This window comes from Heterodontus francisci, unplaced genomic scaffold (genome assembly GCF_036365525.1).
Source record: "Heterodontus francisci isolate sHetFra1 unplaced genomic scaffold, sHetFra1.hap1 HAP1_SCAFFOLD_99, whole genome shotgun sequence".
NCBI lineage: Eukaryota > Metazoa > Chordata > Chondrichthyes > Heterodontiformes > Heterodontidae > Heterodontus > Heterodontus francisci.
In genome coordinates, this window is record NW_027141580.1 from 5167492 (window position 1) to 5186688 (window position 19197).

Here is a 19197-nt window from a genome sequence, read left to right on the forward strand (position 1 = left end):
TCTGTGTTACTTGGTGTAAGTGTGTGTCTGTGTATCAGTGTGTGTCTTTGTGACTTGGTGTCAGTGTATGTCTTTGTTACTGGGTGTCAGTGTATGTCTGTGTTACTTGTTGTCAGTGTGTTTATTTGTGTTACTGTGTGTCAGTGTGTGTCTGTGTTACTTGGTGTAAGTGTGTGTCTTTGTTACTTGGTGTCCGTGCGTGTCTGTGTTACTGAGTGTCAGTGTATGTCTTTGTTACTGTGTGTCAGTGTATGTCTTTGTTTCTTGGTGTAAGTGTGAGTCTGTGTTACTAGGTATCATTGTCTGTCGTTTTTACTTAGTGTAAGTGTGTGTCTGTGTTACTGGGTATCACTGCATGTCTTTGTTACTTGGTGTCAGTGTATGTCTGTGTTACTTGGTGCCTGTGTTACTGGGTATCAGTGTATGTCTTTGTTACTTGGTGTCAGTGTATGTCTTTGTTACTTGGTGTAATTGTCTGTCTTTGTTACTTGGTGTAAGTGTATGTCTGTGTTACGTGGTGTAAGTGTGTGTCTTTGTTATTTGGTGTCAGTGTATGTCTTTGTTACTTGGTGTCAGTGTGTGTCTGTGTTACTGGGCATCAGTGTATGTATTTGTGACTTGGTATCAGTGTATGTCTTAGTGACTTGGTGTCAGTGTATGTCTTTTTTGCTGGGTGTAAGTGTGTGTCTGCGTTACTGGGTATCAGTGTATGTCTTTGTTACTTGGTGTCAGTGTATGTCAAAATACTTGGCGTAAGTGTATGTCTTTGTTACTTGGTGTAATTGTCTGTCTGTGTTACTTGGTGTAAGTGTGTGTCTTTGTTGCTGGGCATCAGTGTATGTCTTTATGACTTGTTATCAGTGTATGTCTTTGTGACTGGGTGTCAGTGTATGTCTTTTTTACTGGGTGTCAGTGTGTGTCTGTGTTACTTGGTGTCAGTGCATGTCTTTGTTACTGTGTATCAGTGTTTCCCTGTGTTACTGGGTGTCAGTGTTTGTTTGTTTGTGTTACTGGGTGTCAGTGTGTGTCTGTGACACTAGGTGTCAGTATTTAGTTTAGTTTAGAGATGCAGCACTGAAACATGCCCTTCAGCCCACGGAGTCTGTGCCGACATACAACAACCCATTTATACTAATCCTACACTAATCCCGTATTCCTATCAAATCCCCACCGGTCCCTATATATTTCCCTACCACCTACCTATACTAGGGGCAATTTCTGATGGCCAACTAACCTATCAACCTGCAAGTCTTTGGCATGTGGGAGGAAACCGGAGCACCCGGAGGAAACCCACGCAGACACAGGGAGAACTTGCAAACTCCGCACAGGCAGTAACCAGAATCGAACCCGGGTCCCTGGAGCTGTGAGGCTGCGGTGCTAACCACTGCACCACCCTCCCCTCCCTAGTGTGTGCCTGTGTTACTGGGTATCAGTGTATATCTTTGTTACTTGGTGTAATTGTCTGTCTTTGTTACCTGGTGTCAGTGTATGTCTGTGTTACTTGGTGTAAGTGTGTGTCTTTGTTACTTGGTGTAAGTGTATGTCTGTGTTACTTGGTGTAAGTGTGTGTCTTCGTTACTTGGTGTCAGTGTCTGTCTTTGTTACTTGGTGTCAGGGTATGACTGTGTTACTGGGCATCAGTCTATGTCTTTGTTACTTGGTGTCAGTGTATGTCAAAATACTTGGTGTAAGTGTATGTCTTTGTTTCTTGGTGTAATTGTCTGTCTTTGTTACTTGGTGTCAGTGTATGTCTTTGTTACTGTGTATCAGTGTTTCTCTGTGTTACTGGGTGTCAGTGTCTGTTTGTTTGTGTTACTGGGTGTCAGTGTGTGTCTGTGATACTAGGTGTCAGTATTTAGTTTAGTTTAGAGATACAGCACTTAAACAGGCCCTTCGGCCCACCGAGTCTGTGCCGACCATCAACCACCCATTTATACTAATCCTACACTACTCCCGTATTTCTATCACATCCCCACCGGTCCCTATATATTTCCCTACCACCTACCTATACTAGGGGCAATTTATAATGGCCAATTAACCTATCAACCTGCAAGTCTTTGGCATGTGGAAGGAAATCGGAGCACCCGGAGGAAACCCACGCAGACACAGGGAGAACTTGCAAACTCCGCACAGGCAGTAACCAGAATCGGACCCGGGTCCCTGGAGCTGTGAGGCTGCGGTGCTAACCACTGCACCCCCCCCTCCCTAGTGTGTGCCTGTGTTACTGGGTATCAGTGTATATCTTTATTACTTGGTGCAATTGTCTGTCTTTGTTACTTGGTGTCAGTGTATGTCTGTGTTACTTGGTGTAAGTGTGTGTCTTTGTTACTTGGTGTAAGTGTATGTCTGTGTTACTTGGTGTAAGTGTGTGCCTTCGTTACCTGGTGTAAGTGTATGTCTTTGTTACTTGGTGTCAGTGTCTGTCTTTGTTACTTGGTGTCAGGGTGTGACTGTGTTACTGGGCATCAGTGTAGGTCTTTGTGACTTGGTATCAGTGTATGTCTTTGTGACTTGGTGTCAGTGTACGTCTTTTTTACTGGGTGTAAGTGTGTGTCTGCGTTACTGGCTATCAGTCTATGTCTTTGTTACTTGGTGTCAGTGTATGTCAAAATACTTGGTGTAAGTGTATGTCTTTGTTACTTGGTGTAATTGTCTGTGTTTGTTACTTGGTTTAGGTGTGTGTCTTTGTGACTTGGTGTCAGTGTGTGTCTGTGTTACTGGCCATCAGTGTATGTCTTTGTGACTTGGTATCAGTATATGTCTTTGTGACTTGGTGTCAGTGTATGTCTTTTTTACTGGGTGTCAGTGTGTGTCTGTGTTACTTGGTGTCAGTGTATGTCTTTGTTACTGTGTATCAGTGTTTCTCTGTGTTACTGGGTGTCAGTGTCTGTTTATTTGTATTACTGGTGGTCAGTGTGTGAATGTGACACTAGGTGTCAGTATTTAGTTTAGTTTAGAGATACAGCACTTAAACAGGCCCTTCGGCCCACCGAGTCTGTGCCGACCATCAACAACCCATTTATACTAATCCTACACTAATCCCGTATTCCTATCACATCCCCACCTATCCCTATATATTTCCCTACCACCGACCTATACTAGGGGCAATTTAAGATGGCCAATTAACCTTTCAACCTGCAAGTCTTTGGCATCTGGGAGGAAACCGGAGCATCGGGAGGAAACCCACGCAGACACAGGGAGAACTTGCAAACTCTGCACAGGCAGTACCCAGAATCGAACCCGGGTCCCTGGAGCTGTGAGGCTGCGGTGCTAACCACTGCGCCAATGTGCCACCCCCACCCCCCCCCCCCCCCCAGTATGTGCCTGTGTTACTGGGTATCAGTGCATGTCTTTGTTACTTGGTGTCAGTGTATGTCTGTGTTACTTGGTGTCAGTGTGTTTGTTTGTGTTACTTGGTATCAGTGTATGTCTTTGTTACTTGGTGTCAGTGTTTGTCTGTGTTACTTGGTGTCAGTGTATGTCTTTGTTACTTGGTGTCAGTGTATGTCTGTGTTACTTGGTGTAAGTGTGTGTCTTTGTTACTTGGTGTAAGTGTATGTCTGTGTTACTTGGTGTAAGTGTGTGCCTTCGTTACCTGGTGTAAGTGTATGTCTTTGTTACTTGGTGTCAGTGTCTGTCTTTGTTACTTGGTGTCAGGGTGTGACTGTGTTACTGGGCATCAGTGTAGGTCTTTGTGACTTGGTATCAGTGTATGTCTTTGTGACTTGGTGTCAGTGTACGTCTTTTTTACTGGGTGTAAGTGTGTGTCTGCGTTACTGGCTATCAGTCTATGTCTTTGTTACTTGGTGTCAGTGTATGTCAAAATACTTGGTGTAAGTGTATGTCTTTGTTACTTGGTGTAATTGTCTGTGTTTGTTACTTGGTTTAGGTGTGTGTCTTTGTGACTTGGTGTCAGTGTGTGTCTGTGTTACTGGCCATCAGTGTATGTCTTTGTGACTTGGTATCAGTATATGTCTTTGTGACTTGGTGTCAGTGTATGTCTTTTTTACTGGGTGTCAGTGTGTGTCTGTGTTACTTGGTGTCAGTGTATGTCTTTGTTACTGTGTATCAGTGTTTCTCTGTGTTACTGGGTGTCAGTGTCTGTTTATTTGTATTACTGGTGGTCAGTGTGTGAATGTGACACTAGGTGTCAGTATTTAGTTTAGTTTAGAGATACAGCACTTAAACAGGCCCTTCGGCCCACCGAGTCTGTGCCGACCATCAACAACCCATTTATACTAATCCTACACTAATCCCGTATTCCTATCACATCCCCACCTATCCCTATATATTTCCCTACCACCGACCTATACTAGGGGCAATTTAAGATGGCCAATTAACCTTTCAACCTGCAAGTCTTTGGCATCTGGGAGGAAACCGGAGCATCGGGAGGAAACCCACGCAGACACAGGGAGAACTTGCAAACTCTGCACAGGCAGTACCCAGAATCGAACCCGGGTCCCTGGAGCTGTGAGGCTGCGGTGCTAACCACTGCGCCAATGTGCCACCCCCACCCCGCCCCCCCCCCCAGTATGTGCCTGTGTTACTGGGTATCAGTGCATGTCTTTGTTACTTGGTGTCAGTGTATGTCTGTGTTACTTGGTGTCAGTGTGTTTGTTTGTGTTACTTGGTATCAGTGTATGTCTTTGTTACTTGGTGTCAGTGTTTGTCTGTGTTACTTGGTGTCAGTGTATGTCTTTGTTACTTGGTGTCAGTGTATGTCTGTGTTACTTGGTGTAAGTGTGTGTCTGTGTTACTGGGAGTCAGTGTGTGTCTTTGTGACTTGGTGTCAGTGTATGTCTTTTTTACTGGGTGTCAGTGTGTGTCTGTGTTACTTGGTGTCAGTGTATGTCTTTGTTACTGTGTATCAGTGTTTCTCTGTGTTACTGGGTGTCAGTGTCTGTTTATTTGTATTACTGGGTGTCAGTGTGTGAATGTGACACTAGGTGTCAGTATTTAGTTTAGTTTAGAGATACAGCACTTAAACAGGCCCTTCGGCCCACCGAGTCTGTACCGACCATCCACAACACATTTATACTAATCCTACACTAATCCCGTATTCCTATCACATCCCCACCTATCCCAATATATTTCCCTACCACCTACCTATACTAGGGGCAATTTATGATGGCCAATTAACCTATCAACCTGCAAGTCTTTGGCATGTGGGAGGAAACCGGAGCACCCGGAGGAAACTCACGCAGACACAGGGAGGACTTGCAAACTCCGCACAGGCAGTACCCAGAATCGAACCCGGGTCCCTGGAGCTGTGAGGCTGCGGTGCTAACCACTGCGCCAATGTGCCCCCCCCACCCCAGTGTGTGCCTGTGTTACTGGGTATCAGTGTATGTCTTTGTTACTTGGTGTCAGTGTATGTCTGTGTTACTTGGTGTCAGTGTGTTTGATTGTGTTACTGGGTGTCAGTGTATGTCTTTGTTACTTGGTGTCAGTGTATGTCTGTGTTACTTGGTGTAAGTGTGTGTCTGTGTTACTGGGAGTCAGTGTGTGTCTGTGTTACTTGGTGTAAGTGTATGTCTTTGTTACTTGGTGTCCGTGTGTGTCTGTGTTACTGGGTGTCAGTGTATGTCTTTGTTACTTGGTGTCAGTGTGTTTGTTTGTGTTACTGGGTGTCAGTGTGTGTCTGTGTTACTGGGTGTCAGTGTGTGTCTGTGTTACTTGGTGTAAGTGTATGTCTTTGTTACTTGGTGTAATTGTCTGTCTTTGTTACTTGGTGTCAGTGTATGTCTGTGTTACTTGGTGTAAGTGTCTGTCTTTGTTTCTTGCTGTAAGTGTATGTCTTTGTTACTTGGTGTCAGTGTATGCCTTTGTTACTTGGTGTCAGTGCGTGTCTGTGTTACTGGGCATCAGTGTATGTCTTTGTGACTTGGTATCAGTGTATGTCTTTGTGACTGGGTGTCAGTGTATGTCTTTTTTACTGGGTGTAAGTATGTGTCTGCGTTACTGGGTATCAGTGTATGTCTTTGTTACTTGGTGTCAGTGTATGCCAAAATACTTGGTGTAAGTGTATGTCTTTGTTACTTGGTGTAATTGTGTGTCTTTGTTACTTGGTGTCAGTGTATGTCTGTGTTACTTGGTGTAAGTGTGTGTCTTTGTTACTTGGTGTAAGTTTATGTCTTTGTTACTTGGTGTCAGTGTATGTCTTTGTTACTTGGTGTCAGTGTATTTCTTTGTGACTTGGTGTCAGTGTATGTCTTTTTTACTGGGTGTCAGTGTGTGTCTGTGTTACTTGGTGTCAGTGTATGTCTTTGTCAATGTGTATCAGTGTTTCTCTGTGTTACTGGGTGTCAGTGTGTGTTTGTTTGTGGTACTGGGTGTCAGTGTGTGTCTGTGACACTAGGTGTCAGTATTTAGTTTAGTTTAGAGATACAGCACTTAAACAGGCCCTTCGGCCGAGCGAGTCTGTGCCGACCATCAACCACCCATTTATACTAATCCTACACTACTCCCGTATTTCTATCACATCCCCACCGGTCCCTATATATTTCCCTACCACCTACCTATACTAGGGGCAATTTATAATGGCCAATTAACCTATCAACCTGCAAGTCTTTGGCATGTGGAAGGAAATCGGAGCACCCGGAGGAAACCCACGCAGACACAGGGAGAACTTGCAAACTCCGCACAGGCAGTAACCAGAATCGGACCCGGGTCCCTGGAGCTGTGAGGCTGCGGTGCTAACCACTGCATTCCCCCCCCCTCCCAAGTGTGTGCCTGTGTTACTGGGTATCAGTGTATATCTTTATTACTTGGTGCAATTGTATGTCTTTGTTACTTGGTGTCAGTGTGTGTCTTTGTTACTTGGTGTAAGTGTATGTCTGTGTTACTTGGTGTAAGTGTGTGCCTTCGTTACCTGGTGTAAGTGTATGTCTTTGTTACTTGGTGTCAGTGTCTGTCTTTGTTACTTGGTGTCAGGGTGTGACTGTGTTACTGGGCATCAGTGTAGGTCTTTGTGACTTGGTATCAGTGTATGTCTTTGTGACTTGGTGTCAGTGTACGTCTTTTTTACTGGGTGTAAGTGTGTGTCTGCGTTACTGGCTATCAGTCTATGTCTTTGTTACTTGGTGTCAGTGTATGTCAAAATACTTGGTGTAAGTGTATGTCTTTGTTACTTGGTGTAATTGTCTGTGTTTGTTACTTGGTTTAGGTGTGTGTCTTTGTGACTTGGTGTCAGTGTGTGTCTGTGTTACTGGGCATCAGTGCATGTCTTTGTGACTTGGTATCAGTATATGTCTTTGTGACTTGGTGTCAGTGTATGTCTTTTTTACTGGGTGTCAGTGTGTGTCTGTGTTACTTGGTGTCAGTGTATGTCTTTGTTACTGTGTATCAGTGTTTCTCTGTGTTACTGGGTGTCAGTGTCTGTTTATTTGTATTACTGGGTGTCAGTGTGTGAATGTGACACTAGGTGTCAGTATTTAGTTTAGTTTAGAGATACAGCACTTAAACAGGCCCTTCGGCCCACCGAGTCTGTGCCGACCATCAACAACCCATTTATACTAATCCTACACTAATCCCGTATTCCTATCACATCCCCACCTATCCCTATATATTTCCCTACCACCTACCTATACTAGGGGCAATTTAAGATGGCCAATTAACCTTTCAACCTGCAAGTCTTTGGCATCTGGGAGGAAACCGGAGCATCGGGAGGAAACCCACGCAGACACAGGGAGAACTTGCAAACTCTGCACAGGCAGTACCCAGAATCGAACCCGGGTCCCTGGAGCTGTGAGGCTGCGGTGCTAACCACTGCGCCAATGTGCCACCCCCTCCCCCCCCCCCCCCCCCCAGTATGTGCCTGTGTTACTGGGTATCAGTGCATGTCTTTGTTACTTGGTGTCAGTGTATGTCTGTGTTACTTGGTGTCAGTGTGTTTGTTTGTGTTACTTGGTATCAGTGTATGTCTTTGTTACTTGGTGTCAGTGTTTGTCTGTGTTACTTGGTGTCAGTGTATGTCTTTGTTACTTGGTGTCAGTGTATGTCTGTGTTACTTGGTGTAAGTGTGTGTCTGTGTTACTGGGAGTCAGTGTGTGTCTGTGTTACTTGGTGTAAGTGTATGTCTTTGTTACTATGTGTCCGTGTGTGTCTGTGTTACTGGGTGTCAGTGTATGTCTTTGATACTTGGTGTCAGTGTGTTTGTTTGTGTTACTGGGTGTCAGTGTGTGTCTGTGTTACTTGGTGTAAGTGTGTGTCTTTGTTACTTGGTGTCAGTGTATGTCAAAATACTTGGTGTAAGTGTCTGTCTTTGTTGCTTGGTGTAAGTGTATGTCTTTGTTACTTGGTGTCAGTGTATGTCTTTGTTACTTGGTGTCAGTGCGTGTCTGTGTTACTGGGCATCAGAGTATGTCTTTGTGACTTGGTGTCAGTGTATGTCTTTTTTACTGTGTGTAAGTATGTGTCTGCGTTACTGGGTATCAGTGTATGTCTTTGTTACTTGGTGTCAGTGTATGTCAAAATACTTGGTGCAAGTGTATGTCTTTGTTACTTGGTGTAATTGTCTGTCTTTGTTACTTGGTGTCAGTGTATGTCTGTGTTACTTGGTGTAAGTGTGTGTCTTTGTTACTTGGTGTAAGTTTATGTCTTTGTTACTTGGTGTCAGTGTATGTCTTTGTTACTGTGTATCAGTGTTTCTCTGTGTTACTGGGTGTCAGTGTCTCTTTGTTTGTGTTACTGGGTGTCAGTGTGTGTCTGTGATACTAGGTGTCAGTATTTAGCTTAGTTTAGAGAAACAGCACTTGAACAGGCCCTTCGGCCCATCGAGTCTTTGCCGACCATCAACAACCCATTTATACTAATCCTACACTAATCCCGTATTCCTATCACATCCCCACCTATCCCTATATATTTCCCTACCACCTACCTATACTAGGGGCAATTTATGATGGCCAATTAACCTATCAACCTGCAAGTCTTTGGCATGTGGGAGGAAACCGGAGCACCGGGAGGAAACCCACGCAGACACAGGGAGAACTTGCAAACTCCGCACAGGCAGTACCCAGAATCGAACCCGGGTCCCTGGAGCTGTGAGGCTGCGGTGCTAACCACTGCGCCAATATGCCCCCCAACCCCAGTGTGTGCCTGTGTTACTGGGTATCAGTGTATGTATTTGTTACTTGGTGTCAGTGTATGTCTGTGTTACTTGGTGTCAGTGTATGTCTGTGTTACTGGGTGTCAGTGTGTGTCTGTGTTACTTGGTGTAAGTGTATGTCTTTGTTACTTGGTGTCCGTGTTACTGGGTGTCAGTGTATGTCTTTGTTACTTGGTATCAGTGTGTTTTTTTGTGTTACTGGGTGTCAGTGTGTGTCTTTGTTACTTGGTGTCAGTGTATGTCAAAATACTTGGTGTAAGTGTATGTCTTTGTTACTTGGTGTAATTGTCTGTCTTTGTTACTGGGCATCAGTGTATGTCTTTGTGACTTGGTATCAGTGTATGTCTTTGTGACTTGGTGTCCGTGTATGTCTTTTTAACTGGGTGTCAGTGTTTCTCTGTGTTACTGGGTGTCAGTGTGTGTTTGTTTGTGTTACTGGGTGTCAGTGTGTGTCTGTGACACTAGGTGTCAGTATTTAGTTTAGTTTAGAGATACAGCACTTAAACAGGCCCTTCGGCCCACCGAGTCTGTACCGACCATCAACAACACATTTATACTAATCCTACACTAATCCCGTATTCCTATCACATTCCCACCTATCCCTATATATTTCCCTACCACCTACCTATACTCGGGGCAATTTATGATGGCCAATTAACCTATCAACCTGCAAGTCTTTGGCATGTGGGAGGAAACCGGAGCACCAGGAGGAAACTCACGCAGACACAAGGAGGACTTGCAAACTCCGCACAGGCAGTACCCAGAATCGAACCCGGGTCGCTGGAGCTGTGAGGCTGCGGTGGTAACCACTGCGCCAATGTGCACCCCCCCCCCCGCCCCCCCGCCAGTGTGTGCCTGTGTTACTGGGTATCAGTGTATGTCTGTTTTACTTGGTGTAAGTGTGTGTCTGTGTTACTGGGGGTCAGTGTGTCTTTCTAACTGGGTGTGTGTGCGTGTGTTACTGGGTGTAAATGTGTGTCTGTGCTACTGTGTATCAGTGTATGTCTTTGTTACTTGGTGTAAGTGTATGTCTTTGTTACTTGGTGTCAGTGTATGTGTTTGTGACTTGGTGTCATTGTATGTCTTTGTTACTGGGTGTCAGTGTATGTCTTTGTTACTTGGTGTAAGTGTATGTCTTTGTTACTTGGTGTCAGTGTATGTCTTCGTTACTTGGTGTAAGTGTACGTCTTTGTTACTTGGTGTAAGTGTGTTTCTTTGTTACTTGGTTTCAGTGTATGTCTTTGTTACTTGGTGTAAGTGTGTGTCTTTGTTACTTGGTGTCAGTGTGTGTCTGTGTTCCTGGGTGTCAGTGTATGTCTTTCTTACTTGGTGTCAGTGTGTGTCTGTGTTACTGGGTGTCAGTGTGTATGTCTTTGTTACTGGGTGTCAGTGTATGTCTGTGTTACTTGGTGTAAGTGTGTGTCTTTGTTACTTCGTGTCAGTGTATGTCTTTGTTACTGGGTGTCAGTGTATGTCTGTGTTACTTGGTGTAAGTGTGTGTCTTTGTTACTTCGTGTCAGTGTATGTCTTTGTTACTGTGTATCAGTGTTTCTCTGTGTTACTGGGTGTCAGTGTGTGTTTGTTTGTGTTCCTGTGTGTCAGTGACACTAGGTGTCAGTATTTAGTTTAGTTTAGAGATACAGCACTTAAACAGGCCCTTCGGCCCACGGAGTCTGTGCCGACCATCAACCACCCATTTATACTAATCCTACACTAATCCCGTATTCCTATCACATCCCCACCTGCCCCATTATATTTCCCTACCACCTACCTATACTAGGGGCAATTTATGATGGCCAATTAACCTATCAACCTGCAAGTCTTTGGCATGTGGGAGGAAACCGGGGCACCCGGAGGAAACCCACGCAGACACAGGGAGAACTTGCAAACTCCGCACAGGCAGTACCTAGAATCGAACCCGGGTCCCTGGAGCTGTGAGGCTGCAGTGCTAACCACAGCGCCGATGTCCCCCACCCCCCACCCCCCCAGTGTGTGCCTGTGTTACTGGGTATCAGTGTATGTCTTTGTTACTTGGTGTCAGTGTATGTCTGTGTTACTTGGTGTAAGTGTGTGTCTTCGTTACTGGGTGTCAGTGTGTGTCTTTGTTACTGGGTGTCAGTGTATGTCTTTGTTACTTGGTGTCAGTGTATGACTGTGTTACTTGTTGTAAGTGTGTGTCTGTGTTACTGGGTATCAGTGTCTGTCTTTGTTACTTGGTGTCAGTGTATGTCTGTGTTACTTGGTGTAAGTGTGTGCCTGTGTTACTGGGTGTCAGTGTGTGTCTGTGTTACTTGGTGTAAGTGTTTGTCTTTGTTACTTGGTGTCCGTGTGTGTCTGTATTACTGGGTGTCAGTGTATGCCTTTGTTACTGGGTGTTAGTGTATGTCTTTGTTACTTGTTGTATGTGTGTGTCTGTGTTACTGGGTATCAGTGTCTGTCTTTGTTACTGGGTATCAGCGTATGTCTTTGTTACTTGGTGTCAGTTTATGTCTGTGTTACTTGGTGTAAGTGTGTGTCTTTTTTACTGGGTGTCAGTGTGTGCCTTTGTTACTGGGTATCAGTGTATGTCTTTGTAACTTGGTGTCAGTGTATGTCTGTGTTACTTGGTGTAAGTGTGTGTCTTTTTTACTGGGTGTCAGTGTGTGTCTGTGTTACTGGGTATCAGTGTCTGTCTTTGTTACTTGGTGTCAGTGTATGTCTGTGTTACTTGGTGTAAGTGTGTGTCTGTGTTAATGGGTATCAGTGTATGTCTTTGTGACTTGGTGTCAGTGTATGTCTTTGTTACTGGTTGTCAGTGTGTGTCTTTGTGACTTGGTGTCAGTGTATGTCTTTGTTACTTGGTGTAAGTGTGTGTCTGTGTTACTGGGTATCAGTGTATGTCTTTGTTACTTGGTGTCAGTGTATGTCTGTGTTACTTGGTGTAAGTGTGTGTCTTTGTTACTTGGTGTCAGTGTATGTCTTTGTTACCTGGTAAAAGTGTGTGTCTGTGTTACTGGGTATCAGTGTATGTCTTTGTTACTGGGTGTCAGTGTATGTCTGTGTTACTTGGTGTAAGTGTGTGTCTTTGTTACTTGGTGTCAGTGTATGTCTTTGTTACTTGGTGTAAGTGTGTGTCTGTGTTACTGGGTATCAGTGTATGTCTTTGTGACTTGGTATCAGTGTATGTCTTTGTTACTGTGTATCAGTGTTTCTCTGTGTTACTCGTGTCAGTGTGTGTTTGTTTGTGTTACTGGGTGTCAGTGACACTAGGTGTCAGTATTTAGTTTAGTTTAGAGATACAGCACATAAACAGGCCCTTCGGCCCACCGAGTCTGTGCCGACCATCTACCACCCATTTATACTAATCCTACACTAATCCCGTATTCCTATCACATTCCCACCTGTCCCTATATATTTCCCTACCACCTACCTATACTAGGGGCAATTTATGATGGCCAATTAACCTTTCAACCTTCAAGTCTTTGGCATGTGGGAGGAAACCGGAGCACCCAGAGGAAACCCACACAGACACAGGGAGAACTTGCAAACTCCACACAGGCAGTACCCAGAATCGAACCCGGGTCCCTGGAGCTGTGAGGCTGCGGTGCTAACCACAGCGCCGATGTGCCCCCCCCCCACCCAGTGTGTGCCTGTGTTACTGGGTATCAGTGTATGACTTTGTTACTTGGTGTCAGTGTATGTCTGTGTTACTTGGTGTAAGTGTGTGTCTGTGTTACTGGGTATCAGTGTATGTCTTTGTGACTTGGTGTCAGTGTATGTCTTTGTTACTGGTTGTCAGTGTGTGTCTTTGTGACTTGGTGTCAGTGTATGTCTTTGTTACTTGGTGTAAGCGTGTGTCTTTGTGACTTGGTATCAGTGTATGTCTTTGTTACTTGGTATAAGTGTGTGTCTGTGTTACTGGGTATCAGTGTATGTCTTTGTTACTTGGTGTCAGCGTATGTCTGTGTTACTTGGTGTAAGTGTGTGTCTTTGTTACTTGGTGTCAGTGTATGTCTTTGTTACTTGGTGTAAGTGTGTGGCTGTGTTACTGGGTATCAGTGTATGTCTTTGTGACTTGGTATCAGTGTATGTCTTTGTTACTGGGTGTCAGTGTGTGTCTGTGTTACTTGGTGTCAGTGTATGTCTTTGTTACTGTGTATCAGTGTTTCTCTGTGTTACTGGGTGTCAGTGTGTATTTGTTTGTGTTACTGGGTGTCAGTGTGTATCTGTGACACTAGGTGTCAGTATATAGTTTAGTTTAGAGATAAAGCACTTTAACAGGCCCTTCGGCCCACCGAGTCTGTGCCGACCATCAACCACCCATTTATACTAATCCTACACTAATCCCGTATTCCTATCACATCCCCACCTGTCCCTATATATTTCCCTACCACCTACCTGTACTAGGGGCAATTCATGATGGCCAATTAACATATCAACCTGCAAGTCTTTGGCATGTGGGAGGAAACCGGAGCACCGGGAGGAAACCCACGCAGACACAGGGAGAACCTGCAAACTCCGCACAGGCATTACCCAGAATCGAACCCGGGTGCCTGGAGCTGTGAGGCTGCGGTGCTAACCACTGCGCCAATGTGCCCCCCCCCCCAGTGTGTGTCTGTGTTACTGGGTGTCAGTGTATGTCTTTGTTACTGGGTTTCAGTGTATGTCTTTGTTACTTGGTGTAAGTGTGTGTCTGTGTTACTGGGTAGCAGTGTCTGTCTTTGTTACTTGGTGTAACTGTGTGTCTGTGTTACTGGATATCAGTGCATGTCTTTGTTACTTGGTGTCAGTGTATGTCTGTGTTACTTGGTGTATGTGTGTGTCTGTCTTACTGGGTGTCAGTGTGTGTCTTTGTTACTTGGTGTAAGTGTATGTCTTTGTTACTTGGTGAAATTGTCTGTCTTTGTTACTTGGTGTCAGTGTATGTCTTTTTTACTGGGTGTCCGGGTGTGTCTGTGTTACTGGGTGTCAGTGTATGTCTTTGTTACTTGGTGTCAGTTTATGTCTGTGTTACTTGGTGTCAGTGTCTTTGTTTGTGTTACTGGGTGTCAGTGTGTGTCTGTGTTGGTTGGTTTAAGTGTGTGTCTTTGTTACTTGGTGTCCGTGTGTGTCTGTGGTAGTGGGTGTCAGAGTATGTCTTTGTTACTGGGTGTCAGTGTACGTCTTTGTTACTTGGTGTCAGTGTGTGTCTGTGTTACTTGGTGTCAGTGTATGTCTTTGTTACTTGGTGTAAGTGTGTGTCTGTGTTACTGGGTATCAGTGTATGTCTTTGTGACGTGGTATCAGTGTATGTCTTTGTGACTTGGTGTCAGTGTATGTCTTTTTTACTGGGTGTCTGTGTGTGTCTGTGTTACTTGGTGTCAGTGTATGTCTGTGTTACTTGGTGTAAGTGTGTGTCTGTGTTACTGGGTGTCAGTGTGTGTCTGTGTTACTTGGTGTAAGTGTATGTCTTTGTTACTTGGTGTCCGTGTGTGTCTGTGTTACTGGGAGTCAGTGTATGTCTTTGTTACTTGGTGTCAGTTTATGTCTGTGTTAATTGGTGTCAGTGTGTTTGTTTGTGTTACTGGGTGTCAGTGTGTGTCTGTGTTACTTGGTTTAAGTGTGTGTCTTTGTTACTTGGTGTCCGTGTGTGTCTGTGGTACTGGGTGTCAGAGTATGTCTTTGTTACTGGGTGTCAGTGTATGTCTTTGTTACTTGGTGTCAGTGTGTGTCTGTGTTACTTGGTAACAATGTATGTCATTGTTTCTGTGTATCAGTGTTTCTCTGTGTTACTGGGTGTCAGTGTGTGTCTTTGTTACTGGGTGTCAGTGTGTGTCTGTGTTACTTGGTGTCAGTGTATGACTTTGTTACTTGGTGTAAGTGTGTGTCTGTGTTACTGGGTATCAGTGTATGTCTTTGTGACTTGGTGTCAGTGTATGACTTTGTTACTGGGTGTCAGTGTGTGTCTTTGTGACTTGGTGTCAGTGTATGTCTTTGTTACTTGGTGTAAGTGTGTGTCTGTGTTACTGGGTATCAGTGTATGTCTTTGTTACTTGGTGTCAGTGTATGTCAAAATACTTGGTGTAAGTGTATGTCTTTGTTACTTGGTGTAATTGTCTGTCTTTGTTACTTGGTGTCAGTGTATGTCTTTGTTACTTGGTGTCAGTGTATGTCTTTGTTACTTGGTGTCAGTGTGTGTCTGTGTTACTGGGTATCAGTGTATGTCTTTATTACTTGGTGTCAGTGTATGTCTGTGTCACTTGCTGTCAGTGTGTTTGTTTGTGTTACTGGGTGTCAGTGTGTGTCTGTGTTACTTGGTGTAAGTGTGTGTCTTTGTTACTTGGTGTCCGTGTGTGTCTGTGTTACTGGGTGTCAGAGTATGTCTTTGTTACTGGGTGTCAGTGTATGTCTTTGTTACTTGGTGTAAGTGTGTGTCTGTGTTACTGGGTAGCAGTGTCTGTCTTTGTTACTTGGTGTAACTGTGTGTCTGTGTTACTGGGTATCAGTGCATGTCTTTGTTACTTGGTGTCTGTGTATGTCTGTGATACTTGGTGTATGTGTGTGTCTGTGTTACTGGGTGTCAGTGTGTGTCTGATTTACTTGGTGTAAGTGTATGTCTTTGTTACTTGGTGTAATGGTCTGTCTTTGTTACTTGGTGTCAGTGTATGTCTTTTTTGCTGGGTGTCCGTGTGTGTCTGTGTTACTGGGTGTCAGTGTATGTCTTTGTTACTTGGTGTCAGTTTATGTCTGTGTTACTTGGTGTCAGTGTGTCTGTTTGTGTTACTGGGTGGCAGTGTGTGTCTGTGTTGGTTGGTTTAAGTGTGTGTCTTTGTTACTTGGTGTCCGTGTGTGTCTGTGGTACTGGGTGTCAGAGTATGTCTTTGTTACTGGGTGTCAGTGTATGTCTTTGTTACTTGGTGTAAGTGTGTGTCTGTGTTACTGGGTATCAGGGTATGTCTTTGTGACTTGATATCAGTGTATGTCTTTGTGACTTGTTGTCAGTGTATGTCTGTGTTACTTGGTGTATGTGTGTGTCTGTGTTACTGGGTGTCAGTGTGTGTCTGATTTACTTGGTGTAAGTGTATGTCTGTTACTTGATGTAATTGTCTGTCTTTGTTACTTGGTGTCAGTGTATGTCTTTTTTGCTGGGTGTCCGTGTGTGCCTGTGTTACTGGGTGTCTGTGTGTGTCTGTGTTACTTGGTGTCAGTGTATGTCTGTGTTACTTCGTGTAAGTGTGTGTCTGTGTTACTCGGTGTCAGTGTGTGTCTGTGTTACTTGGTGTAAGTGTATGTCTTTGTTACTTGGTGTCAGTTTATGTCTGTGTTACTTGGTGTCAGTGTGTTTGTTTGTGTTACTGGGTGTCAGTGTGTGGCTGTGTTACTTGGATTAAGTGTGTGTCTTTGTTACTTGGTGTCCGTGTGTGTCTGTTGTACTGGGAGTCAGAGTATGTCATTGTTACTGGGTGTCAGTGTATGTCTTTGTTACTGGGTGTCAGTGTGTGTCTGTGTTACTTGGTGTCAGTGTATGTCTTTGTTACTGGGTGTCAGTGTGTGTCTGTGTTACTTGGTGTCAGTGTATGTCTTTGTTACTTGGTGTAAGTGTGTGTCTGTGTTACTGGGTATCAGTGTATGTCTTTGCTACTTGGTATCAGTGTATGTCTTTGTGACTTGGTGTCAGTGTATGTCTTTTTTACTGGGTGTCAGTATGTGTCTGTGTTACTGGGTATCAGTGCATGTCTTTGTTACGTGGGTGTCAGTGTATGTCTGTGTTACTTGGTGTATGTGTGTGTCTGTGTTACTGGGTGTCAGTGTGCGTCTGTGTTACTTGGTGTAAGGGTATGTCTTTGTTACTTGGTGCAAGTGTGTGTCTGTGTTACTTGGTGTAAGTGTGTGTCTGTGTTCCTGGGTATCAGTGTATGTTTTGTTACTTGGTGTCAGTGTATGTCTGTGTTACTTGGTGTCAGTGTGTGTCTGTGTTACTGGGTATCAGTGTATGTCTTTGTTACTTGGTGTCAGTGTATGTCTGTGTTACTTGGTGTAAGTTTGTGTCTGTGTTACTGGGTATCAGTGTATGTCTTTGTTACTTGGTGTCAGTGTGTGTCTGTGTTACTTGGTAACAATGTATGTCATTGTTTCTGTGTATCAGTGTTTCTCTGTGTTACTGGGTGTCAGTGTGTGTCTTTGTTACTGGGTGTCAGTGTGTGTCTGTGTTACTTGGTGTCAGTGTATGACTTTGTTACTTGGTGTAAGTGTGTGTCTGTGTTACTGGGTATCAGTGTATGTCTTTGTGACTTGGTGTCAGTGTATGACTTTGTTACTGGGTGTCAGTGTGTGTCTTTGTGACTTGGTGTCAGTGTATGTCTTTGTTACTTGGTGTAAGTGTGTGTCTGTGTTACTGGGTATCAGTGTATGTCTTTGTTACTTGGTGTCAGTGTATGTCAAAATACTTGGTGTAAGTGTATGTCTTTGTTACTTGGTGTAATTGTCTGTCTTTGTTACTTGGTGTCAGTGTAAGTCTTTTTTACTTGGTGTCAGTGTGTGTCTGTGTTACTGGGTATCAGTGTATGTCTTTATTACTTGGTGTCAGTGTATGTCTGTGTCACTTGCTGTCAGTGTGTTTGTTTGTGTTACTGGGTGTCAGTGTGTGTCTGTGTTACTTGGTGTAAGTGTGTGTCTTTGTTACTTGGTGTCCGTGTGTGTCTGTGTTACTGGGTGTCAGAGTATGTCTTTGTTACTGGGTGTCAGTGTATGACTTTGTTACTTGGTGTAAGTGTGTGTCTGTGTTACTGGGTAGCAGTGTCTGTCTTTGTTACTTGGTGTAACTGTGTGTCTGTGTTACTGGGTATCAGTGCATGTCTTTGTTACTTGGTGTCTGTGTATGTCTGTGTTACTTGGTGTATGTGTGTGTCTGTGTTACTGGGTGTCAGTGTGTGTCTGATTTACTTGGTGTAAGTGTATGTCTTTGTTACTTGGTGTAATGGTCTGTCTTTGTTACTTGGTGTCAGTGTATGTCTTTTTTGCTGGGTGTCCGTGTGTGTCTGTGTTACTGGGTGTCAGTGTATGTCTTTGTTACTTGGTGTCAGTTTATGTCTGTGTTACTTGGTGTCAGTGTGTTTGTTTGTGTTACTGGGTGGCAGTGTGTGTCTGTGTTGGTTGGTTTAAGTGTGTGTCTTTGTTACTTGGTGTCCGTGTGTGTCTGTGGTACTGGGTGTCAGAGTATGTCTTTGTTACTGGGTGTCAGTGTATGTCTTTGTTACTTGGTGTAAGTGTGTGTCTGTGTTACTGGGTATCAGGGTATGTCTTTGTGACTTGATATCAGTGTATGTCTTTGTGACTTGGTGTCAGTGTATGTCTGTGTTACTTGGTGTATGTGTGTGTCTGTGTTACTGGGTGTCAGTGTGTGTCTGATTTACTTGGTGTAAGTGTATGTCTGTTACTTGGTGTAATTGTCTGTCTTTGTTACTTGGTGTCAGTGTATGTCTTTTTTGCTGGGTGTCCGTGTGTGCCTGTGTTACTGGGTGTCTGTGTGTGTCTGTGTTACTTGGTGTCAGTGTATGTCTGTGTTACTTGGTGTAAGTGTGTGTCTGTGTTACTCGATGTCAGTGTGTGTCTGTGTTACTTGGTGTAAGTGTATGTCTTTGTTACTTGGTGTCAGTTTATGTCTGTGTTACTTGGTGTCAGTGTGTTTGTTTGTGTTACTGGGTGTCAGTGTGTGGCTGTGTTACTTGGATTAAGTGTGTGTCTTTGTTACTTGGTGTCCGTGTGTGTCTGTTGTACTGGGAGTCAGAGTATGTCATTGTTACTGGGTGTCAGTGTATGTCTTTGTTACTGGGTGTCAGTGTGTGTCTGTGTTACTTGGTGTCAGTGTATGTCTTTGTTACTGGGTGTCAGTGTGTGTCTGTGTTACTTGGTGTCAGTGTATGTCTTTGTTACTTGGTGTAAGTGTGTGTCTGTGTTACTGGGTATCAGTGTATGTCTTTGCTACTTGGTATCAGTGTATGTCTTTGTGACTTGGTGTCAGTGTATGTCTTTTTTACTGGGTGTCAGTATGTGTCTGTGTTACTGGGTATCAGTGCATGTCTTAGTTACGTGGGTGTCAGTGTATGTCTGTGTTACTTGGTGTATGTGTGTGT